Here is a 9,560-nt window from a genome sequence, read left to right on the forward strand (position 1 = left end):
CCCGCACCGCCGCGCTTCCGCCCCACCCCTCCTAGTCCGGCCGGCCCTCGTGCGCCTCCGACGTCCGAGGAACAGCGCCCGAGCGCTCGCTGCCGCGCCGCGCCCGCAAGGTGTTCGACAAAACACCTACAAGGTATGTATTGCTCCAAACTTTATGAATTTGGTGCATGTTTTGAATTGTAGTTTTTATAGTATAGTATTGAACATTGTAGATGAGTTCGTCGTATGATTCTTATGTGGTTTGTGCGTGATGCGCGCGCTGCATTTTTGGGCACTGCTGGAGCGGCGCGCGCGCGCTGCATTATAGCGCGGCTGTTGGAGGCAGCGCCTATCCCTGCGCTAAACCAGCCGGCGCGCGCGCTGTAAATACATTTTTTGGGCGCGGCGCGAAGCGCGGCTATTGGAGATGCTTTAAAAAGAGAGTGATGAGTCCTGAGTGTTCCATCTTTTTAAGAAAATACTAGAGGCAAAAGGCTTGCATCATTCATTGATTACGGAGTTTATTATGATTTAGGCCCTGTTTGGAACCATAATAGATTATAATAATCTGGATTATGAAGATAGATGATATAATCTGGTTTATTCAAATAATGTAGGTGAACATGTTTAAAGGTCGGATTATATAGACTGTAATTTAGGTTTTACATTGCATAATGACCTATCTGCCCTTTGTTTTTTGAAGAAAAAGGAAGGTGTCGGTGACATGAATGTAATTATCTCCAACTTTACAAGGGTAATGGGTCATTAGCAATCCATAATCTGATTTTAGCTGGGGTAGAGTAGATTGTGAGTTTTTAATAATCTGTCCATCTAGTTTTTATAATCTACACCATAATCTGTCTTGTTTGGAGACATAATAGATTATAAAAACTGGATTATATAATCTGAGTGGTTACAAACAGGGCCTTATTAGAGTACACAACATTAAAATTGACAAGGAAGCACGCTAAAAGAGAAATATTACAATTGCACAATTAATCTCACAACATGATAGTGCTCAAATACCTAGCCGTGGAGTGGCCCAAAGCTTGGCCTCATCTTCAATATGACGAATGATGTAGAATAGAGGCATAGATATATTCCTTAAGATCCTTGCGTTGCTCTCACTCTAAGTGACCCAGCGAGGGTCATAGTAAGGGAGGCGATATTCTTCCGGTTGTCGGTGTTGGGGCTTGACATATTGGTCCACCAATTATTGACATTATGCTTGGCCATCCGTCGAATAATATCTTGATTTTCAGACCAAGCCAATTCTTCACCAATCTCCGAACTCAAAAGGTGAAACAACACTTGTAGAAAAAGTGAGGAGCCATCTCATTGGCCCTCCTGCAAAGGGTGCGAAAGAACGTGGATGTCGCCTAGAGGGAGGATGAATAGACGCTTTAAAATAATTATGGTTAAGCTTGAACAAATATGGAATAAAACTTGCATTTTATTAGTTAAGCACAAAACCCGAAACAACTAGGCTCACCTATGTGCACCAAACAACTTATGTTAAGCAAGATATATAACAAGAAACAATATGACCATCACAAAGTAAAGTGCATAAATAAAGGGATTGCGTAAGAGATGACCGAGGCGTGCGGAGACGGCGATGTATATTGAAGTTCACACCTTTGCGGATGCTAATCTTCGTTTGGAGTGGTGTAGAGGTACAATGCTCCCCAAGAAGCCACTAGGGCCACCGTAATCTCCTCACGTCCTCACATAATGCAAGATGACATGATTCCATTAACGGACCCTTGAGGACGGTCACCGAACCTGTTGGAAATATGCCCTAGAGGCAATAATAAAATGGTTATTATCATATTTCCTTGTTCATGATAATCGTCTATTGTTCATGCTATAATTGTATTAACAGGAAACAATAATACATGTGTGAATAAATAGATCACAATGTGTCCCTAGCAAGCCTCTATTTGGCTAGCTCGTTAGTTAAATAGATGATCATGGTTTCCTGATCATGGGCAGTAGATGTCATTGATAACGGGATCACATCATTTGGGAGAATAATGTGATGGACAAGACCCAATCCTAAGCATAGCACTAGATCGTATTGTTCGTATGCTAAAGCTTTTCTAATGTCAAGTATCTTTTCCTTCGACCGTGAGATTGTGCAACTCCCGGATACCATAGGAGTGCTTTGGGTGTATCAAACGTCACAACGTAACTGGGTGACTATAAAGGTGCACTACGGGTACCTCCGAAAGTGTCTGTTGGGTTGGTACGAATCGAGATCGGGATTTGTCACTCCGTGTGACGGAAAGGTATCTCTGGGCCCACTCGGTAGAACATCATCATGAGCTCAATGTGACTAAGGAGTTAGTCACACGATGACGTGCTACGGAACGAGTAAAGAGACTTACCGGTAACGAGATTGAACAAGGTATAGGTATACCGACGATCAAATCTCGGGCAAGTTCTATACCGACAGACAAAGGGAATCGTATACGGGATTGATTGAATCCTTGACATCGTGGTTCATCCGATGAGATCATCGTGGAGCAAGTGGGAGCCACCATGGGTATCCAGACCCCGCTGATGGTTATTGGCCGGAGAGGTGTCTCGGTCATGTCTGCCTGTCTCCCGAACCTGTAGGGTCTACACACTTAAGGTTCGGTGACGCTAGGGTTATAGGGAATTGTTATACGAGGTTACCGAAAGTTTTTCGGAGTCCCGGATGAGATCCCGGACGTCACGAGGAGCTCCGGAATGGTCCGGAGGTAAAGATTGATATATAGGACGGATGGTTTCGGACACCGGAAGTGTTTCGGACATCACCGGTAACATATCGGGACCACCGGGACCACCGGAGTGTTGGAATTATGCCCTAGAGGCAATAATAAATATATAGTTATTATTATAATTCCTGTATCAAGATAATAGTTTATTATCCATGCTATAATTGTATTGAATGAAGACTCATTTACATGTGTGGATACATAGACAAAACACCGTCCCTAGCATGCCTCTAGTTGGCTAGCCAGTTGATCGATGATAGTCAGTGTCTTCTGATTATGAACAAGGTGTTGTTGCTTGATAACTGGATCACGTCATTGGGAGAATCACGTGATGGACTAGACCCAAACTAATAGACGTAGCATGTTGATCGTGTCATTTTGTTGCTACTGTTTTCTGCGTGTCAAGTATTTATTCCTATGACCATGAGATCATATAACTCACTGACACCGGAGGAATGCTTTGTGTGTATCAAACGTCGCAACGTAACTGGGTGACTATAAAGATGCTCTACAGGTATCTCCGAAGGTGTTAGTTGATTTAGTATGGATCAAGACTGGGATTTGTCACTCCGTGTGACGGAGAGGTATCTCGGAGCCCACTCGGTAATACAACATCACACACAAGCCTTGCAAGCAATGTAACTTAGTGTAAGTTGCGGGATCTTGTATTGCGGAATGAGTAAATAGACTTGCCGGTAAACGAGATTGAAATAGGTATGCGGATACTGACGATCGAATCTCGGGCAAGTAACATACCGAAGGACAAAGGGAATGACATACGGGATTATACGAATCCTTGGCACTAAGGTTCAAACGATAAGATCTTCGTAGAATATGTAGGATCCAATATGGGCATCCAGGTCCCGCTGTTGGATATTGACCGATGAGTCTCTCGGGTCATGTCTACATAGTTCTCGAACCCGCAGGGTCTGCACACTTAAGGTTCGACGTTGTTTTATGCGTATTTGAGTTATATGGTTGGTTACCGAATGTTGTTCGGAGTCCCGGATGGTCCGGAAACGAAGATTGATATATAGGATGACCTCATTTGATTACCGGAAGGTTTTCGGAGTTACCGGGAATGTACCGGGAATGACGAATGGGTTCCGGGAGTTCACCGGGGGGGGGCAACCCACCCCGGGGAAGCCCATAGGCTTTGGGGAGACACACCAGCCCTTAGTGGGCTGGTGGGACAGCCCCAAGGGGGCCTATGCGCCAAGAGAAGGAAATCAAAGGAAAAGAAAAAAAAAGAGGGAGGAAGTGGGAAGGGAGGGGGACTCCTCCCACCAAACCAAGTCCAACTCGGTTTGGGGGGGGGAGTCCTCCCCCCCTTGGCTCGGCCGACCCCTTGAGGGTCCCTTGGACCCCAAGGCAAGGTCCCCCTCCCTCCTCCTATATATATGGGGCTTTTAGGGCAGATTTGAGACGACTTTCTCACGACTGCCCGACCACATACCTCCATAGTTTTTCCTCTAGATCGCGTTTCTGCGAAGCTCGGGCGGAGCCTGCTGAGACGAGATCATCACCAACCTCCGGAGCACCGTCACGCTGCTGGAGAACTCTTCTACCTCTCCGTCTCTCTTGCTGGATCAAGAAGGCCGAGATCATCGTCGAGCTGTACGTGTGCTGAACGCGGAGGTGCCGTCCGTTCGGTACTAAATCGTGGGACTGATCGCGGGATTGTTCGCGGGGCGGATCGAGGGACGTGAGGACGTTCCACTACATCAACCGCGTTCTCTAACGCTTCTGCTGTACGATCTACAAGGATACGTAGATCACTCATCCCCTCTCGTAGATGGACATCACCATGATAGGTCTTCGTGCACGTAGGAAAATTTTTGTTTCCCATGCGACGTTCCCCAACAGTGGCATCATGAGCTAGGTTCATGCGTAGATGTCTTCTCGAGTAGAACACAAAAGGTTTTGTGGGCGGTGATGTGCGTTTTGCTGCCCTCCTTAGTCTTTTCTTGATTCCGCGGTATTGTTGGATTGAAGCGGCTTGGACCGACATTACTCGTACGCTTACGAGAGACTGGTTTCATCGTTACGAGTAACCCCCTTTGCTCAAAGATGACTGGCAAGTGACGGTTTCTCCAACTTTAGTTGAATCGGATTTGACCGAGGAGGTCCTTGGATGAGGTTAAATAGCAACTCATATATCTCCGTTGTGGTGTTTGCGTAAGTAAGATGCAATCCTACTAGATACCCTTGGTCACCACGTAAAACATGCAACAACAATATTAGAGGACGTCTAACTTGTTTTTGCAGGGTATGATTGTGATGTGATATGGCCAACGATGTGATGTGATATATTGGATGTATGAGATGATCATGTTGTAATAGAAATATCGACTTGCATGTCGATGGTACGACAACCGGTAGGAGCCATAGGGTTGTCTTTATACTAACGTTTGTGCTTGCAGATGCGTTTACTATTTTGCTAGGATGTAGCTTTAGTAGTAATAGCATAAGTAGCACGACAACCCCGATGGCAACACGTTGATGGATGATCATGGTGTGGCGCCGGTGACAAGAAGATCGTGCCGGTGCTTTGGTGATGGAGATCAAGAAGCACGTGATGATGGCCATATCATGTCACTTATGAATTGCATGTGATGTTAATCCTTTTTTTGCACCTTATTTTGCTTAGAACGACGGTAGCATTATGAGGTGATCTCTCACTAAAATTTCAAGACGAAATTGTGTTCTTCCCGACTGTGCACCGTTGCTACAGTTCGTCGTTTCGAGACACCACGTGATGATCGGGTGTGATAGACTCAATGTTCACATACAACGGGTGCAAAACAGTTGCGCACGCGGAACACTCGGGTTAAGCTTGACGAGCCTAGCATGTGCAGACATGGCCTCGGAACACATGAGACCGAAAGGTCGATCATGAATCATATAGTTGATATGATTAGCATAGGGATGCTTACCACTGAAACTATACTCAACTCACGTGATGATCGGACTTGGGATAGTGTAAGTGGATCATGAACCACTCAAATGACTAGAGAGATGTACTTTTTGAGTGGGAGTTTAGCATATAATTTGATTAAGTTGAACTCTAATTATCTTGAACATAGTCTAAAGTCCACTTTGAATATATTTGTGTTGTAGATCATGGCTCACGCAAGTGTCATCCTGAATTTTAATACGTTCCTAGAGAAAGCTAAGTTGAAAGATGATGGAAGCAACTTTGTAGACTGGGCTCGTAATCTTAAGCTAATCTTACAAGCTGGAAAGAAGTATTATGTCCTTAATGCTGCGCTAGGAGATGAACCACCCGCTACGGCTGATCAGGATGTTAAGAACGCTTGGTTAGCACGTAAGGAGGACTACTCGATAGTTCAATGTGCAGTCTTGTATGGCTTAGAACCGGGACTTCAACGTCGCTTTGAGCGTCATGGAGCATTTGAGATGTTCCAGGAGTTGAAGTTTATCTTTCAGAAGAATGCCCGGATCGAGAGGTATGAGACCTCCGATAAATTCTATGCTTGCAAGATGGAGGAAAACTCGTCTGTCAGTGAACATGTGCTCAAAATGTCTGGGTACTCAAACCGTCTAGCTGAACTGGGGATTGAACTCCCGCAAGAAGCTATCACTGACAGAATCCTTCAATCACTGCCGCCAAGCTATAAAGGCTTTGTGTTGAACTACAACATGCAAGGGATGAACAAGTCTCCCGGCGAGTTGTTTGCGATGCTGAAAGTCGCAGAGTCTGAACTCCGTAAAGAGCATCAAGTGTTGATGGTGAGCAAGACCACTAGTTTCAAGAGAAACGGCAAAGGCAACAAGGACAATTCGAAGAAGAGCGGCAAGCCTGTTGCCAATCCGCCGAAGAAACCCAAGGCTGGACCTAAGCCTGAAACAGAGTGCTTCTATTGCAAGGGTATGGGTCACTGGAAGCGCAATTGCCCCAAGTATCTGGCAGATAAGAAGGCGGGCAAAGAAAAATCAGGTATATTTGATATACATGTTATTGATGTGTACTTAACCGGCTCTCGTAGTAGTGCCTGGGTATTCGATACCGGTTCTGTTGCTCACATTTGCAACTCAAAGCAGGAACTGCGGAATAGACGAAGGCTGGCGAAAGACGAAGTGACGATGCGCGTAGGAAACGGTTCCAAGGTTGATGCAATCGCCGTCGGCACAGTGTCACTTCAACTACCATCGGGATTAGTGATGAACTTAAATCATTGTTATTTAGTGCCTGCGTTGAGCATGAACATTATATCTGGATCTTGTTTATTGCGAGACGGTTACTCTTTTAAGTCTGAGAATAATGGTTGTTCTATTTCTGTGAGTAACATATTTTATGGTCATGCACCGAATGTGAGAGGATTGTTCATATTGAATCTTGATAGTGATACGCATATACCATTGAGACCAAAAGAGTTAGAGTAAACAATGATAGCGCCATATTTTTGTGGCACTGCCGCTTGGGTCATATTGGTGTAAAGCGCATGAAGAAACTCCATGCTCATGGACTTTTGGAGTCACTTGACTTTGATTCACTTGACACGTGCGAACCATGCCTCATGGGCAAGATGACTAAGACTCCGTTCTCCGGAACAATGGAGCGTGCAAGTGACTTGTTGGAAATCATACATACCGATGTGTGTGGTCCAATGAGCGTGGAGGCACGCGGCGGATATCGTTATTTTCTCACCTTCAGTGACGATTTAAGTAGATATGGTTATGTCTACTTGATGAAGCACAAGTCTGAAACATTTGAAAAGTTCAAGCAATTTCAGAGTGAAGTGGAAAATCATCGTAACAAGAAGATCAAGTTCCTACGGTCTGATCGTGGGGGTGAATATGTGAGTTTCGAGTTTGGTACTCAACTTAAGACAATGTGGAATTGTTTCGCAGTTAACACCGCCTGGAACACCACAGCGTAATGGTGTGTCCGAACGTCGTAATCGTACTTTGTTAGAGATGGTGTGATCTATGATGTCTCTTACTGATTTGCCGTTATCATTTTGGGGTTATGCATTAGAAACAACTGCATTCACTTTAAATAGGGCACCACCGAAATCCGTTGAGACGACACCATACAAACTCTGGTATGGCAAAAGGCCAAAGTTGTCGTTTCTTAAAGTTTGGGGATGTGATGCTTATGTCAAAAAGCTTCAGCCTAAAAAGCTGGAACCCAAAGCGGAAAAGTGTGTCTTCATAGGTTACCCAAAAGAGACAGTTGGGTACACCTTCTATCTCAAATCCGAGGGCAAAGTGTTTGTTGCTAAGAACGGAACTTTTCTCAAGAAGGAGTTTCTCTCGAGAGAATTGAGTGGGAGGAAGATAGAACTTGACGAGGTTGTCGAACCTATCATCCCTCTGGATGGTGGCGCAGGGCAAGGGGAAACCTCTGTCGTTGCGACGCCGGTTGAGGAGGAAGTTAATGATGATGATCATGAAACTCCAGTTCAAGTTTCTGTTGAACCACGCAGGTCGACGAGATCACGCGCTGCTCCAGAGTGGTACGATAATCCCGTCTTATCAATCATGTTGTTAGACAACAATGAACCTGCAAATTATGAAGAAGCAATGGTGGGCCCAGATTCCAACAAATGGCTAGAAGCCATGAAATCCGAGATAGGATCCATGTATGAGAACAAAGTGTGGACTTTGGAGATACTACCTGAGGGCCGCAAGGCTATTCAGAACAAATGGATCTTTAAAAGGAAGACGGACGCTGACGGTAATGTGACCGTTTATAAAGCTCGACTTGTGGCAAAGGGTTTTTCACAAGTTCCAGGAGTTGACTACGATGAGACCTTCTCACCCGTAGCGATGCTTAAATCCGTCAGAATCATGTTAGCAATAGCTGCATTTTTCGATTATGAAATCTGGCAGATGGATGTCAAAACGGCGTTTCTTAACGGTTTCCTTAAGGAAGAGTTGTATATGATGCAACCCGAAGGTTTTGTCGATCCTAAAAATGCTGACAAGGTGTGCAAGCTCCAGCGATCCATTTATGGACTGGTGCAAGCATCTCGGAGTTGGAACAAACGATTTGATGAGGTGATCAAAGCATTTGGGTTTATACAAGTGGTTGGAGAATCTTGTATTTACAAGAAAGTGAGGGGGAACTCTGTGGCGTTTCTGATATTATATGTGGATGACATATTACTGATTGGAAACAACGTAGAGCTTTTGGAAAGCATAAAAGGTTACTTGAATAAAAGTTTCTCTATGAAGGACCTAGGAGAAGCTGCTTACATTCTAGGCATTAAGATCTATAGGGATAGATCAAAGCGCCTGATAGGACTTTCACAAAGCACATACCTTGATAAAGTTTTGAAGAGGTTCAAAATGGAACAGTCCAAGAAAGGGTTCTTGCCAGTGTTACAAGGTACGAGATTGAGTAAGACTCAGTGCCCAGCAACTGATGAAGATAGAGAGCATATGCGCTCCGTCCCCTATGCTTCAGCCATAGGCTCTATCATGTATGCAATGCTGTGCACTAGACCGGATGTTAGCCTGGCCATAAGTATGGCAGGTAGGTTCGAGAGTAATCCAGGAGTGGATCACTGGACGGCGGTCAAGAATATCCTGAAGTACCTGAAAAGGACTAAGGAGATGTTTCTCGTGTATGGAGGTGACGAAGAGCTCGCCGTAAAAGGTTACGTCGATGCAAGCTTTGACACAGATCCGGACGACTCTAAATCGCAAACCGGATACGTATTTATTCTTAATGGGGGTGCAGTAAGCTGGTGCAGTTCCAAGCAAAGCGTCGTAGCAGATTCTACATGTGAAGCGGAGTACATGGCTGCCTCGGAGGCGGCTAAGGAGGGTGTCTGGATGAAGCAGTTC

This window comes from Hordeum vulgare, chromosome 5H (genome assembly GCF_904849725.1).
Source record: "Hordeum vulgare subsp. vulgare chromosome 5H, MorexV3_pseudomolecules_assembly, whole genome shotgun sequence".
Classification (NCBI taxonomy): domain Eukaryota; kingdom Viridiplantae; phylum Streptophyta; class Magnoliopsida; order Poales; family Poaceae; genus Hordeum; species Hordeum vulgare.